Raw genomic sequence first — 17940 nt, forward strand, 5'->3', positions numbered from 1 at the left:
AGGGGGCCGAGACTCCATTGATTTCAAAGTGAGATCAGCATGCTGATGAGATTTTTAGACCATATTGAATAACGAGAAAACGGACTCTTCATTGGTCTTCCCCCAAGAGGAATTCAGCAGAGCTACAGAAAGAAAACACCAATGAAAAAATATAGAGACCAAGGGACAGCAGGTAGAAGAATTAGTCATGGTTGCTCTAGAGTATAAAATTTTACTTCCAATATACTGCCAAAAATACTGAATGATTTAATAGAACATGTTAGTCTAGCTTTTACAAAGAATGGATTTCTGAGATTTTCTTTCTTTCATGGCCCTGTGTTTTCTTGACCTTTTTTACCTGGTTCCAGTTTCCTTAGATACTTGCTGGGGATAGCATTTTGGAGCATTTTGCCAAGACTTATTCACATGAGTCCTATTGACCTTGATCAAGGTCACAAGGCAAACTCTCCAGTCCTTAACTTTGAAAATAAACTTGATATTTCCAGTCATATTTTCATCTGGTTTTGTTATTCCACATATGAGAATTATTTCTCTGAGAGGTTTGATTTACTTCTATTAATTATTATTCAAAAATATACCCTGTGAAACAATTGCAACCAAATACCAAACGAATGAAAACAGATGGCAGTGTAATCTTGAGAAAGAATTTTGCCCCCCTAAGGAGGACAGTAGGAGGATATACTAGAGACAGAATTTTCTTAAATTGTCCTTAGAAAGTTAACATTAAAAGTGACTAAAATAAGGTTTGCTGGTATCTCTCTCAATTTTAAACATTTATGTTTCTAAGGTAACACATTTATAAAAATAATTCAGAACTTACACAGAAAAAGTAAATTACTTTGTTTTGTGGTCTCACAATTACAACATTTGGGTCCGTGCCAAACCAAAGAAAAAATGTACCCAATGAATTTAGAAAATATGACATCAGAATGATAAAAGTAAGTTTGAGAACTGAACAAAATTTGAAGAACTCATCAAAAATTTCCCTCAGTTATTAGGATGTTTCTGACTTTTGTTTTTCTGGCTTTATCTTTGTAGATTTTACCCATTCAAGATCAAAACAGTTGGTCAATTTCATCAGCTCCTTTAAAAGTGCATGTAGAAGGGTGCCTGAGTGGCTCAGTTGGTTAAGCATCTAACTTTTGATCTCAGCTCAGGTCTTGATCTCAGGATCATGAGTTCAAGCTCTGTGTTGGGTCCCACGCTGGGCACAGGGCTTCTTAAAAATAAGTAAATAATAAAATAAAACCATATGTGGCTAAATCTTAAAAAATGCATCTAGAAAGTGAAAGGAGTTTAAATATCTGAGGACAATCCCTTTCACCATGTTAGAAGGGGGCCCTTTGGTCTCATTATCATACATTAAAAAGGTAGTGAAGTTAGATCCTACTCTAAAAAAGCAGGTCTCCAGGGCACAGAATGAAGACCAAAGTCAGATTCACCAGATATTAATCGGTTAAAAGTACCTCTGCCTAAAAAGCCTAGTCCAAGATCCCCATGAGGCAATGTACTTAACACCTCCCAAACTCCCTTTCAGCACAGATTACCCACTACACTTAGGGTGCCAGATGGAATCTTGAAAAAGTGTTGCAGTGCAATCAGGCATCAAAGTTAAAATGAATTTTACAAACAGCATTAAGGCTAACTACATTTCCAAACCACTCTTGGCATATTTCTTGGGTCTCCTCCATTCATTTTGCCAGCAGTGGTTGATTTAAAAGGTTATGTGAATGTGTGTATTTTTTCCTAATGTAACATTTACAGAGAAAGCACTTATGTAAATAAACCTTTGGAAAATGAGGCTGTTATGATTAAAGCACAAATGCGGGCATATGCTATGGAAAACACTGTTCTTTTTCTTTAATACTATGCTAAGGAAAATTTATTTAAGTACATTTCAAGTAAACATTTTATACGTACAATTGCTACAAAAGACACTCAATTTTCCACAATATTGCAAAAAAAAAAAGTATGAGTGTTTTTAGACTGGAAATATCGATCACACCTTTCCTGGTACAAAGATCATAGAGAACACACATGTTCTCATAGCTTTATACTACATTTTTTTAATGTTAAAACACCAGAGCCAATGCTGGCTGCCTATTTTTATAATTCCATAGGTATTGACATATGTCACCTGTGATGCAGCCACATTTGGCCAACTCTCTGCACTCACCAGGGAAGAATCGATCTTCAGCTTTCATTAGATGGTAGAAATAGACCATTGGCAGAAAAAAATATTTTTAAAAATAAATAAGAGAATTTGCTGCCTGGGGATGACACCACTACTGTTCTCCAGTGATTTGAATTATTGAATGGGCTAAATAAAAGCTGTTTCTATTCTCTTTTTGCCCAGACTAACCACCTGAAATGCAAGTTGACTTTTTAAAAATTCTTTTATCCCTTCAGGTTGGTAGGATTTATCCTTGAATGTTCTGTTCTGCACACTCTGTGTGGAATGCCGCCATGTATTTATCTAACAATCTCTAAAAAAAATAGAGAGCTTTAAAGAAAATAAAGACTACAAAGCCCATAGTATTTGCCAATCTATTAGCCATGATGTGCAATTGTGAGATCGTTCAACAAACTTCACAAAAAGCTGAAACTTTTCATTTCTATAAAGTCTTTTCTGATCAGTAGCGTCAAAGTTGTTCTCACTGGGTCCACATGGTAGGAGAACATGTAAATGACAAACAGGGCAATGAATGGAAACGATTTTAATCTGATTAAATTCTGCCAGTGTTTGCTAAGCACCTACTACATGCGGGAACACAGTGCTGTGGCACTATGGACTATAACATCCATTTCGTCGCCAATCATTTCAATGCCAGGCTTTCAGCTCTATATCAAGAACTTAAGAAGTTTTTCTTGTCTTTCACCTCCCCAATCACCAGCTAGTTTCATTTTGAACTCCTGGTTTTCCCATATTTGCACCTTATTGTCATTGTCCTGACCCCACTGCTATTGTAATTATTTGTTATAATTACTCTAAAAGGTTTTTCTTGTGCTCAAGAACTCTAATCCCATGTCCTGCAGAGACTTGCACAATGACAGAGAGTTGAAGGAATAAATGAATTCATTCATTCAGTTGAATAAGTAAATGAGTGAATTAAGAGACAGCCAAGAAGCTGATAATCTCCCAATGCAGATACGTGCAAATATTACAAAAATACAAGGTAAATTTTAATAAATAGCTGAAAAGAGTTAAAGTGCTATAGAGAAGTTTAGAATAGCAGAAGGGGGACATTGTGTATGGTCAATAAGAAAAGGTGCCTTTTGAGAACAACCTTAAAAGATGAACAGGAATTCAATAAAAAGAAAAAGTTTTAATGGTGGAAGGAAGCATTGTAAGGAGGAACGAGAACACAAGGTCAGAAGCTGAAGAGCAGGCAAGAAGGAGGCATAACATTGCGATTACACCTGCACGCCCTGGGACCAGCCAGCTGAGGTTCCCCTGCTGACAATGCCAACCTCTAGTTCCATGACCTTGGGCAAGTTGCCCAACATCTTCATGCTTTGCCCTTTTATCCCCTTTCTTTTTTTTTCAGGTTATAAAGTAAGGGTAATAGTAGTAACTACCTTGTAGAATTATTGTCAGGCTTAAATGATTTCATGCTTGTAAAATACCTGACACGGGATGAGCACTCGAAAAACTGGCTAATATTAGTTTTAACTAATTACAAAGAGCTCCATCAAACTATGGTGGAATCTATACACAGGACAAACAATGGTCCAAAAACTTTGAAAGAGGGTGTGCTCATACTATGGAGTATAAAATTCCAGATGAGGAATTTGCACTTTGCAACACAATAGACAGACACATGGTTGTACAGTGTCTCACTTTAATGCAGCTAAATGTACACCTGATTCTTTCACCAAAAACCCATTTTTTAAATAAATAGGAAAGCTCTGAAGACACAGACTATACTGTGCACTACGTTGCATGGCACACAGAATTCATTAAATGTCAAATAAATTCTTGGAAATCTATTCATGGACCAAAAAGATACCTTAAGACTTCTACTCTGGAGAGCTAAAGAGCTGATGAAAAGTTTCTTTCCATCCCTTATTCAGAATTCTGAACAAAAAACATTCAGACTCTTGGACTTTTTTTTTTTTTTTGCACTGGGAATTGACCAATGTGACTGCTAGAATCAAAATGTGCTTTCTGCTCAATAATATTCTTTACAGGGATCCCTGGGTGGCAAAGCGGTTTGGCGCCTGCCTTTGGCCCAGGGCGCGATCCTGGAGACCCAGGATCAAATCCCACGTCGGGCTCCCGGTGCATGGAGCCTGCTTCTCCCTCTGCCTGTGTCTCTGACTCTCTCTCTCTCTCTGTGACTATCATAAATAAATAAAAATTCAAAAAAATAATAATATTCTTTACAGACAAGTTTATTCCCAGCCAAAGTGATATATATTAGAGAGATAATAAGCTTCTATATTAACATATAAGGAGTATTATTCAACTGCAAATGGTTTTTCACAATCCGTGATACCTATAAACCCTATCCTAACAGGTAATTTGCCCTAAGTATTTTAGTCTATCATATATTAAACCATTGAGAGCAGAGAAAAATCATTATAAAAAATGAAAAAAAATCCACAAAATATCAAAAAACTAATTACACATATAAAAAACATATATTCTTGAATTAAGAAATGACAGATCCAATTCAAGTTAATTTTCAGAAAACACGAGTTTAGAAATTGAATCATTTGCTATTTATTGGCAACAGTGTTCTTTAGTTAGTATTAACATTAATGCCAGAGGGCTTAAGAATATTCTACTACTCAAAATATGGAAGCTTCACTGACTAACATGACTAATTATTGAAACTGGACTGATATTCAGCTTCCTGAGCAGTCTTCTATTTCTAAGTAAAGGCACACTAGTAAGAGCTAATATTAAAGTTTTTTATTCATAAATAAATATTTGACAACTTGGCACTTTATCTTAACTTTTTTGGAATTTAATGTAAACATACATTAAAATGGGAAATTTGATATTGATGAGTTTTGCATATCATGTTGGTTTGACCTTTCATAAATGAGAGTTAAACTCATTTACATGCATTTTCATAAATGAGAGTTAAACTCAAGGTGGCGAGTTGTATTGGAAGCCAGGGGGCTTTTACCAAATTATAGTAAAAAACCTACTTATCACTAAAACTTAGTAAGAATTTCCTTCCTCTCTGCTCAAATTACATTATTACCTGCAGTATTTAACTCTATGAGGTAATTTGCACACTTAGCTATGGCCATTTAAAAAGCCACCTAAGTCATTATGTGACTTCTCTATTTGGTTTAATGCAAATTCCCAAAATGGCTTTCAAGTTATTTGGAATTTTTCTTCTCAACCTAATTGCAAGTTTATTTATGGAAATGGGAATTATTTCTGCTTGGAAAATAAACTTCTCAGAAACTGAATATTTATCAACAGAAAGAGCATTTAACAGTATTTCCTCTTTAAAATAATCCCGGGATTTCTCATCAGATTGTAGAATGGGCAGTTAAGGGCAGCAGGTCTTGCCCGGTGAATAGAGGGACTAGTTGAAAATATCAGTTATTTCACTTACTTTTTCTTTTCTTTCTTTCTTTTTTTTTTTTTTATTTCGCTTACTTTTTAACCAAACTATTCTCTGGCCTTGGACCCATAAGTCAATTTTCCAAGTAACTGTGTTTCAGAGTTTTGCCCTCTTCCTTCATTTACATCCATCTCTAATACATTCGTGAATGTCCAGGCATCTTGAGCTAATTCCTCAAAGTGACCCTAGACCTGACTACTGAAAGAAGTCTTCACCCCCAGCCATTGTCAGGAGAGAATGTAGCAACTCCTTTTTCCCTCACTTGTGCTTATTGTCCTACATATTTCCATCTCACATGTAAAAGACCGCATACCAAGAACTGCCTAAAATTCTATTTAAATGTGTAGAAAGGATGTACACCAACTCTCCCAATTGACTTGCTTTCTTATTTTTGAATAACCAGAACAGATGTTAACCATTTGAAGTGATTACATGATAGGCTTAGTCAGATGAGCTGGGTGCTACTTTAAAATTATACACTGTGTTTATGAAAACTTATTTTTGTTTTTAATTCCCCAAGGGAGAGGGTTGCCAGATTCAGCAAACAAAACTGTAAGACATCCAGGTACAACTGAATAAATTGAAAAATTCAAAAAGTAAAATTTGAATAAACACCAAATATTTATTTGTATATGTCCCAAGTATTCTATGTCTTGCATTTATATCTGGTAATCCTACACAAGGAGTTCATCGTGTTGTCAAATAAGTACATCTCTGGAGTTTTCAAACCACTACCATTGTATAAAGCAAATGCTTAATTCCATAACACTGTGAAGAAAAAAAATGTAATCCATTTAAGCAACTTCTTGATATTATTAAGTTGTTAGTTTAAATTTTCTTCTAAGTTGTTGTTTTTAAGTATTTAGTTCTAATCAATTTATTTATTTAACAACTTCTGTAGTCTGGTGAAACCTAGAAGTGACACCAACTTAAAGAGACTTACAGCTTGAAAAGATCTCTGACCTTCGAGTGAATTAGTCAAATCACAATTAATAAGACTCAGTTAACTTGAAAATGTTAGGTAATCTAAAAGCAGGCAGACACAATAACAGGAGCCCTGGTGGCTAGGGCAGAGATCTGGGAACTAATACACACACAAAACTTTTGAAAAAAAAATGCATGTATAATAAAATAGTAGACACTTTACATAGTGATTCTGATTTAACATTCATATGTTCAAAACTTCACACTCCTGTAGGAATTGGTTTGCAACACCTTAGCCCCATAGCATAATCAGTCTTGTGTTGTTTACCCATCAACATAAGTTAATCATCCCTTATGAATTACAAAAGCACAACGGACATAATACATATTGACTGAGTGTGGATTTCATTAGCTAAGGCAAACATGTGCTACCTTAAAATATCCATGTGGCCTAACACAAATCTTTGAGTTGTGTCAATATGTAGGAAATCCACATATTAAGTATTGGTAAGTAAGATATTAAAGGTATGTAGTGATTAAGTAAAGATATTAGTAAGTATGATATTAGTGAATAAGGACTAAGGTATTAAAATATCCTTTACCACTTTCGTGTGTACAAATTCTGTACAGTGGATTTGAAACCTGAGAAATAGAAGTACTGGTATCACTTATAAACTAGACAAGAACAGTTTTCGCAAGGAAAAATCATAGCTTTATCTCATTTATGAATATCAAAAATTAAAACAATAGATTTATAAACTCAATCCAGAATAGCATAAAAAACACGCATGACCAAGTTTGGCTTATCTTAGGAGTACAAATATATTTTCACATTGCAAATCTATTAAACTACATAAACATATTTAAAAGGAAAAATACAAGATCATCTAAGAAATGTAGGAATTTTATAAAATTCAGCATCTCTTCAGACAGAGAGCCAAGAAAACTAAGAATAGAAGGGAGCTTCTTATCCTGATAAGAGATACATACCAAAAGTCTACTACAAATATCCTTAGTGGTAAAATATGAAATGTATTCCCCTCATAATCCAGAACAAGCCAAGAATGCCCATATCGCTAAATTTTATTCCAATTTTATTGAGGATCTTTTTCAGTACAATAAGAGAAGCAAAATAAATTATGAGCATAAATATTTAAAGAATACTTAAAGAAAGAAAACATGATTTATAGGTGATATTATTGACCACATAAAATACCTGGAATTATCTATAGACAAATTGCTAGAATTAATAAGAATTCAGCAGGGTTTTACCCACGCTATGCAGACACTATACAAAAATAAATGGTATCTCACACAAGTAACAATCTGAAAAAGTGTTGAAAGCAGAGAGAGCAAGAGTGACAAGTGGCAGGAGGGGTGCTCTTTATGGTAATAACAGAAACAAAAATGTACAGATGTGTATGTAGAAAATTTAACATTGGTGAGAGGCATTATAAAAGACCTAAATAGGGACACCTGGGTGGCTCAGCAGTTGAGCATCTGTCTTTGACTCAGGTTGTGACCCCGGGGTCCTGGGATCAAGTCCCACATCCGGTTCCCCATAGGGAGCCTGCTTCTCCCTCTGCCTATATCTCTGCCTTTCTCATGAATAAGTAAATAAAATCTGTAAAAATAAATAAATAAAAATAAAAGAACTAAATATATAGAGATCTTCCACGTTCAAGGATAAGCCAGTATTTATTTATTTTTTTTTCTTTTTTTTTTTTTTTTTGATAAGCCAGTATTTAAAAAATATCTACTCTCCTCAGTTTCACCACGTCCATTTTTATCACCATAGTCTAATTCACCATCATCTTTCACATTTCTCTGGTCCTTTCCTAACTGGCCTCTTTTGCTTGAACCTACTGCTGCTTCAGGCCTCACATATAAATCCTGTGCTCAAAATCCTTCAACAGATTCACTTTTCACCATATAAATGCTAAATCTTTAAGGCAGCCTATAAGATGCTAGCTGGCCTGGCTCCCAAATTACCGTTCAACCTCATCTCATACCACTCTCTCTTCGCTCAGTTTGCTCCTGGTGTAATGGCCTTGTAACTATTCTTCAAACATACCACGATCCTTCCTGCCCTGGCTGCTCCCTGTATATCCCAAAGTCCTCACTACTTCAACTCCTTGCTCAAATTCTTGCTCACAAAAATCAACCCTATTTAAAATTTCAACCAGCCTTCTACTCTCAGATTCTTCTCTTTATTTTTCTCAATGGCACTTGTTATCTCCTTATATACCACATAATTCACTTAGCTATTATATTCGTTTTCAGTTTCTGCCCAAGTAGAACTTAATCTTCACGAGGGCAGGTATTTCTTTTTCTGTTTTGCTTATTGCTGTATCCACAGCACAGTTAACAATACCTGCCACATAGTAGGCATTCAATAAATATGTGTTAAGTGTTATGATGAATGAAATGTAATTTAGACAACAATGAGAGGGATTATTAATCGGTTAATAAAGTCATTTGTAGGGGATCCCTGGGTGGCTCAGTGGTTTAGCGCCTGCCTTCGCCCCAGAGTGTGATCCTGGAGTCCCCGGATCGAGTCCCACATCAGGCTCCTTGCATGGAGCCTGCTTCTCCCTCTGCCTGTGTCTCTGCCTCTCTCTCTCTCTGCCTCTCTCTGTGTCTTTCATGAATAAATAAATAAAATCTTTTAAAAAATTAAAAAATTAAAAAAGTAAAGTCATTTGTAATTATTACACATACCCACTAGAGTGCCAAAAAATTAAGAAATATGGTAATATGAGAGGATGTAGATCTACAGGAACAGTTTATACACTGCTGGTGGGAAATCAAATTTGAGCTCCCCCCAGAAAACTGGTTGACATTATCTTGTAAAGTTAAACAAGCATTCTCATACCCTGCAAATCAATATTTCTACCCTTACATACAAATCTTAGAAAAATTCTACAGTATATGCAGGAAGAAACATGCAAAAATATGAATGACAGCAGTATTAATAATAACAAAATGCTAGAAGCCACACAAGTGTCGTTTGACAAAGGAATAGACAAGTAAATGGTGTTGCATTTACCGAATCAAATATTAGAAAGTGGTTAAGGTAAATGAAACACAACATTTACAAAAATATGGATGTGTCTTAAAATATGTTGAATAGAATTGTCCTGTAAGACTGCATAAAATATAAGGTCATTTTAATAAATCTCCACACAAGAAAAAATGGACCAGATATTGCCTTCAGTTTATTTATATTATGCCAAAATAACTATCCATGTAGTTAGTTTCCTCTACTAGAGTAGAAACTACTAGTATGAAACCAGTTTTCTCTGGTGGAAAACAAGATGAGATAGCAAAGTATACATAGGTAGACGCAGGTCATGGTAACCTTTAATTCTTAGGTTCGATAATGGTTTCGCTAATGTTTATTAGATTATTCAGCTAATATATACACATGTATTTGAGTAAATCAAATATAACTTATGTATATAAATTATACATATATAAATATCTATAATTTGTGTATATAATGCAAATATGTAATATAAATTAAGTATATTATTTATAAATTTAAGGATATTTAAATGTTTTTATAATTGAATATAGAACATAAATACAAAAGAGACTATAAAATTCCCACAGCACCCTTTTGCATGTTTCAAAAATGAATTTGGCTGTTATTAATGTAAAACAACTGTATATTCAGCTTATGTTTCAAAATTCTCAGAGACCGTTTGGCACCCAACTTTATGGTCCTTGATTAACCCCAAATTCTATGGTTTGGAATACACACTACTCAAAGTTTTGATCTTTCAAACTTCTGAAACAAGTCCCCCCCCCTTCATCTTTGAGATCCAAATTTTCTACGTCTGTGTTTCACATCCCTGTTGTTACTAGCTGAAATAAGCTTCCTGAATTATAGTGATACAGATGAAAGGGGATCAAGGAAAAGGTAGCCAGAAGCAGTGTTTTTCCAGACTAGCTCAGCCATACTGCATTCTTACAAGTGATTCAACTGTGTTCATTTTCAACCAAAACCCTCGTGTTATTCCAGTAAGGGATAGGCTGTTCTTCAAAGTAATGTCACATTTTATGGTCTCTGCCAATTGTCTTGATGGAGCTAAGAATGTGGCCACAGCAATAAGTGGCCACGAAGGTTTTGTGGGAGACATTCTCTTCTGCAGGACAGACAAAATGCTTGTAGTGAAGGTTAAACAAAAAAATAAAACACTTCCATTGCATTATGTATCTTGATATATTCCTAATGTATTCCTTTTTGAAATATCCCTTTGCTGAAGTAGAGGCAAAGACAGAATGAGCAACAGTTGCTGTTCTATGTACAAGTACCCATTTTTAAAACTTTAAAAAATGCAGCAGAGCAATTTAAAAGAGCAAGTGGCATGGTTACTTTTTTAAAAATACATATTCTCTACAGCTACATTTATCAGACTCAAAACATGCAAATTGCACAGTATATGAATTTGGATATGGCTAGTTTCTTTCAAGACCGGCTAATACAAAGACATCAAATCCATGTAGTTATGTATTAAATGTAGATTTCTTAATACAGAGCCAACATTTCTCTTGAAACTACTCAACAGCGTTGCATTTAACATCAAGACATATTTAAGATGTGGAAAAGATTCTATTCAACAATATTCCTTGAATCAACAATAGTTTTATTAATTATTAATCAGACACATTTTTCTTCACTTTAAGTCCTCTCTTTGACTTTCTGTAAGTACCTTAGAAAATTTCCAGGTAAATGTGAATTTGTCTTGCCTATTGAAATCAAGTTATTTTGTGTGTTTGAATGACAAGCCGAAGGAGGCTATGGTTTTGTTAATCCAAATTTTGTACTCAAGTGCAGTGTTATTGAAATTATTCTATGCTTGTGGTCTGTGATTGCTTCTTTTGAGTCCTACTCCCCTCTTCGTTGGAAGTCATTATTATCTTGAGATAAAAAAAAATGTATGTCCTATTAGCCAAATCAATATTTCTATTCAAGTAAAATGTCTAAAATAAAAGAAAAAAAACATCACATAAAAAATAAACCATCTCCAACAATTTAGTTTCTAAAGTTTGGCTTTTGTACTTATGCAAGACTGACTCCTTGCTAAGCCTTCACTCCAAGGCATTTTATAATGAAGGTTCCCAGTGTTTGACCTTGTTATTTTGCAGAATTAATTTGATCCACTGTCATCCAACTGAACTGCCCTGTGTCTCTTGTTAAGTGTGCCGTCCCTAACGAAGCCCTAGTATTTGGTCTTTAGACTTTGTAATACGGCTCTTCCGTTCGCTCTCAGGTTATAGCACTCATCATACATTCAATGGAAGGGAAAATGTCTTTTTATGGCATTTTTAATGCTCTGAAAAATCATGTGTTAAAGGAGGGGTTTTTGAAGGAAGTATTGTCCTTCTGGCTTAGTTTATGGTTTTTCAACTCTTAGCATAAAAGGAGTACCTTCACAACCAGATTTTATAAAGGTAAATAGAATATTTCATCTGAAAGCTTGAAAAGAAATGAACACCATGTTCAGTCTGAAAGCTTAGCTGGAAGATAAGGGACAGCTGGAAGACAAAAGCAAAATGGACAAGCCAAAGCATTACATAAAGAGAAAAAGAAGACCTCAAAGGTGAATAGTAATTTAAAAAAAAAAAAAGTGTTTCTCATTTCTCTCATAATATACAAATTTCTCCTTTTCTTTTTTTTTTACCAAAATATTAGTCCTTTGAAATATTCCAAAGAGATTAGAATCTAAAATTGATTCTCACTCTTGTAGTCAAGAATTAGCATTTCATGAGCTTCTGCCCCCTGTTGGTGAATCTTTCCTTCTAACATTAGTTATCAAGGCACTTGGCATTTTTTCACAGCATGCATGGGTCACAACACAGAGCCTCCATCCTCAAAATAAGTGGATGTTGAACTTTGAATAAAACATGCCTCTTCCACCTCAGTCTCAAATTTGTGAATGTGCACCTCTTCCCTTTTAGTCTGCTGTTTGACTGCCTTCAAGCGACAGCTCTTTCTCTTACGCAATCTGGGCTACAAAAATACATACCAAGGATTTACTTTGGGAAGCATCTGCCCATGAGGAGAAAAGGACTGGGGACAAGATACCCTCTGACACACTTGAGATTATTCCAGGGCCCCAAGTCGCAGCCATTAGGCTACATTTCCAAGAGATGCTAGGTTCCCAGATTTCACAAAGTATACTTGCCTGATGGTGATATAATTACATTTCTAAAATAAAATGATTTTAATTTCCCTAAAACCTGTGCCAATCAGAAAGCTTATTTCTAAAAGAGAATATGGAAATATCTTAGTCAAGTAAGAATCTTCTCCATTTTGACTGTTTGTCAGCTGTTGGAACATTCACAGATTTTACATATCTGCTGTTTTGTTCCTACCCAAGGAAATGTCTAGACTGTTAGGTGGGTAGAATGGGTATTTCCATCTCATTTTATAGATTAGGAAACCGAGATAGGGAGCCATTGGTTATGTCACACAGTCATTGGCAAAATCGTAGTAGAACTGGAGTCTCCTGATTTTTCATCCAAGATTATTTTATTTATTCATTCATCCAGTGTTACTGTTTGAGTACCTGGTAACGTACCAGACCCCACTGGGGTCTAGGAATACTGCTATGCTGCCTTTCACTCTATAACTATGTCAACATATCCATGTGTAATATAAAAATATGACATACATAAATTAAAATATATTAATTGAAGTCAAAATATGTTTTTAAATATTTATTGATTTTAGAGAGAGAAAAAGAGAGAGAGCAGGTGGGAGGGAGGGACAGAGGAAGAGAGAGTCTTAACAAGACTCCACACTGAGCACAGAGCCAGACCTGGAGATTGATTTCACGACCTAGAGACCAGAGCCCTGAGACCATGACCTGAGCCAAAACCAAGAGTCGGATGCTTAACTGACTGTGCCACCCAGGTGCTCCTGAAGTTGAAATATTTAAATGAAACTGAAACTACCAATACTATCAGCACCTTTTCATTAATATGTATTATTACTAAGTTAATTCGATCTTAATTGTGCTAGACTATCAGCTCTCATTTCTTCCAAAATGTCTAGCAAATAGTAGACACTTAAAATGCATTTCAAGAGAATAGAGTAGTAGCTTTTCTTTAATCACTGATATTTGTTCATTGTACTCCAAGTCACCAGCTGACACGTAGCACAATTAGAAAATAGAGAACAGTTATCACTGGCACTATCCTTCCATCTCCCACATCCTACTCAGCTGCTCCAGGTTCTCTCTTTCCTCAGACTTGCCTACTGAGTCCTATGCTTAGAAGAGCCTTTCCCAAGCTAAATCTTAAATGACACTAGTATTTATAGTACAGGAATACTTACATAGTACTTTACTGTGTGGCTCTTAAAAAGTTCCAAGATCAATAGAGTAAATCTCTAAATCCAGTGGTTTAAATAGAAGCTGAGACTGAATGTCTGAGAAAAGAAAACTTCCTCCCATTCAATTCAAATCACTATTTACAAGACACTGTCTCTCTGTTAAGTTGACTTCAGTCCTTTGCTGAACTTTTATAAGAGTAAATCATTTGGAAATCCATGCTGCACTAACTCTAAAATGAAATACTCCCAAAAAAGGGAAAGATTCCTTTTAAAGAAAATAAAAAATTCCTTTAAATAATACATTCTCACCCAGAAACTTGGATCATATTGTTCCATATTCTTAACAATTCTTAACAGTAAGGAGCTAACTAAGTTTTTTTAAATGAAAGACTATCACTTCAGCATGTGTCAAGGAAGTTTGAGACACGTAAGTCTGAAGGACAAAGACCGAGTTTTCCCCCTCCGTTGTGTAGAAATGTTGCTGGAAAATGGCTGGTAAAAAATAGACCACACAGTTTTCAGCCGTATTTAGCATGTCACCGGGGCCATGGAGCTGGTTTTTGCTTATGGTGTCACTGGATGTAGCGTTAATCACCTGCCAGCCAAATTGAGAAAGAAGTGAGTGAGCCCCAAGATGTAAAGAGCTTGAGTCCCTAAATGTGGAAAGTTACCTGCCAATCAAGAACACCTCATTTGGATTTTATCTGAGAAAGGAAATAAACTATTTTATTAACCCATTAAGATTTCAAGCTAATATACTCCAGCAGGTGATATTACCTTAAGTGATGAAATGCCCCTGCGTAAAACAAAATTGAAAAAGGTATGTATGTGTGAACTAATGTGTCTTAGTTTATTTGGGTTACTATAACAGAATACCACAGGCTAGGTGGCTTATAAAGAGCAGAAATCCATTTCTTTTCACTTTGGAGGCTGGGTAAGGGCCCACTGCCTGGTTCATAGATGACCATCTTTTTGCCTTATCTGCACATGACAAAAGAGGAGGGGGACTCTCTGCGGTCTCTTTTTTAATGTCACTAATCCCACTCATGAGGCCTCTACCCTCATAACTGAGTCAGGTACCTCCGACTGCCATCACAGTGGGGTCAGGATTTCAACATACCAGTTCTAGGGAGCCACAAACATTCTGTCTATGGCACTAAGGAATCAAATCAGATATAAGACCTGGTCTGTGTATGAAATATTTTTGTCTATGTTGTCCTTTGTAACATCATTAATGCTTATTCTGGTTTGAATACGAATATAACAGGAATGTTACAGAGAAAACACATGAATGGAATTTTCCTAGGAATCAAAGATGCTGCAATCTGAAGAGGAGCTCCAGGATATCAAATCTAGTGGCCTAAATTTAGAGGGAATTTACAGTTAGTTTGTATTCTCCTAGTTTCCATGGGCTCCATGGAATCATATCTCGAGATAAATGGTTGCCTTCAGGGGATCCTGAGAAAGTTTCAAACACATCAGCCATCCTCAAGAATGAAGGTAAGCCATGTTTTCATTGGACCTCTCTCTTTGTGCCTCCAAAGGCAGTTCTGCTTACAATCTGTCATCTCTATAGAACATTGCACAAGGTAGCATCAGCTTTTTTAAAGATTTTATTTATTTATTCATGAGACACACACACAGAGAGGTAGAGACATAAGCAGAGCCTGATGCAGGGCTCGACCCCAGGACCCCACATAACCTGAGCTGAAAGCAGACACTCAACCACTAATCCAAGGCGCCCAGAAGCATCAGCTTTAGTTGCTAAGAATGTACTAACCACAAATGCACAGTTAAAACTAAACTAATATACATGATATAGGCCAAAAAGATATTTGGACATAATTTTTTTTCAAACCAATTCAAGGTGACTAAAAGAAATTATATTACCTTCTCATTCGTTTGCTTTTTAGACTCTGTTGAGGAAATCATTAAAATGGATTACTGAATCTCTGAAAGCAAATCTATTTCTTAATTGATGGGAAAAAGGTTTGCACCAAACAATGATGCAAATCTCTTGAGAAATTCTGTAATTTTATAAACTATGATAACAAAGCAGTGGCTGTTTACCATTCACTCCCGTACTGTGTACGTTCTTGTTTGATTACACAAGATCATAAACGAAAGAATTAAAGAACAGAGAGATGGGTTAGCCTTCTCAGCTCTTGTAAACAATTCTGATAAATGAAGGGCAAATTCAGAGGTAAGCAAATAACTCAGTCTAATGTCACCACGGAATTTCTTTTACATTTTTTTCAAATGCTCCCTTTCCTGTTTTTAAAGCTACCTTATCAAAGGACCCTAAAACAGGGAGATATCTCTTTAGACAATCTGCTTGGAGCATTTATAATATTTAGTGTAACCATAGAAGAAAAATTCTTGTTAAGACATTATCCCGAAAAAAGAAGCAAGCTGACTGTTTTTGGCCTACTGTAAACTTCAGAAATAGGCTTTATAATTCAATCTATTATAGTGGCTCAAAGGAACATTTTTTTTTTTTACTTTGGTACTTAAAATGCAACAAAAAGATTCATTAAAAATGACTGAATTCAAAATAAGAACTAAAAAATGTATATAGCTCTCTCTTAAGATTTAACTTAAATATTTTTGTGTATCCCAGTATGAAATTAATTCAGGAATTAATTTTCAATCATAGTATATGGTGAAAAGTCAGGTCTAAACCTTTCATTTTGGGGAGACAAGGACCAAAGTTGTTTTGTTTTAATTATGTATTTGATCTTTGAAATTCACCCCACCTACTTTGAAAAGTTTGTTTCTTCTACAAAAAATATTTATTTATTTATTTATTTATTTATTTATTCATGAGACACACAGAGAGAGAGAGAGAGAGGCACAGACACAGTCAGAGGGAGAAGCAGGCTCCATGCAGAGAGCTCGATGTGGGACTCTATCCCGGGTCTCCAGGATCATGCCCTGGGCTGAAGGTGGTGCTAAACCGCTGAGCCACCTGGGCTGCCCTGTTTGCTTTCTTCTACAAGTGCTTTAATTAGAAGCTGTAGAGAATTTTTTCTTCTGTCCATGATAGCTCAAATTTAGTCTTTAGGTAAAATAGTCTTCTGATGCACTCTGTGATCTGAACACTCGTTGGTATGATTAGACATGTTCATGGGCATGATCAGTCCTAACAATGTGACATCTTAATTGTTTCTTCCTTTCTTCTAGACCTCCAATGGTAGCATGCCCCAGACCTCCCCTCTCCACCTCCTCTATCTCTATGATGATCACATTCAGTCACATGGAGTTACATGCCATCAACAGGCAGAAGACACCAGCTCCAACTTTCTGTCACCAGCTCCAACTTTTCCCCCAGAACTCCAGACACAAATAGTCAATATTTGTTAGTGATCTCCATTTGCATGTCAAAAAAGCTACTGAAATTTGACATGTTTGGAAGAACACTGGATGTCTCCAGGAAGGGAATAAAAGAGACTCACCTATACTCTTTCTTATCTTAGTTAATGGAACAACCATTTCTCTTTCTCTCCTCACACCTTGTAAGACTTTCTAACTCTGCTTGAAAACATTTCCTAAGCCTGAACTATTTCTTATTGCATTCATGAATACCACCATAGACAGAGCCACGTAATTTTTCCTAGAGTATTAAAAGTTCCTCCTTGCTATCGCGCTGCCTCAGCACACTCTAGCCATGCTTGCTTCTGCTATTCCTCAAGCACACAAAGCTAGCTCCTTCCACACAGCTCTACACTCCTGTCCCCTGTGCGTGGAATGCCCTTATCACAGATCTTTGCATGACTCACTCCTTCATTTTATCCATAGCTATCCAAATGTCACCTCTTCCAAAGGATTATCTTTGGCCATGCCTCCAAACCAACTGTCACTTCCTATTATCCCCTTATTCTGCTTTCCAGGTAGGATTCACTTCTACATGAACTTATACTGTTAATTTTTTGTGTCTCTGACTAGAATACAGGTAACACTGTCTTTTGTCACTCTATCTGAAGTATGAGAACAGTGGAAGGCACATATAAGATAATAATATTTGTTAAATAAGTGAATGATAAATAGTCTGCTTTGCTAAGATTCTAGGCACTTCACATGACT

Source organism: Vulpes vulpes, chromosome 3, assembly GCF_048418805.1.
Source record: "Vulpes vulpes isolate BD-2025 chromosome 3, VulVul3, whole genome shotgun sequence".
NCBI classification, from domain to species: Eukaryota; Metazoa; Chordata; class Mammalia; order Carnivora; family Canidae; genus Vulpes; species Vulpes vulpes.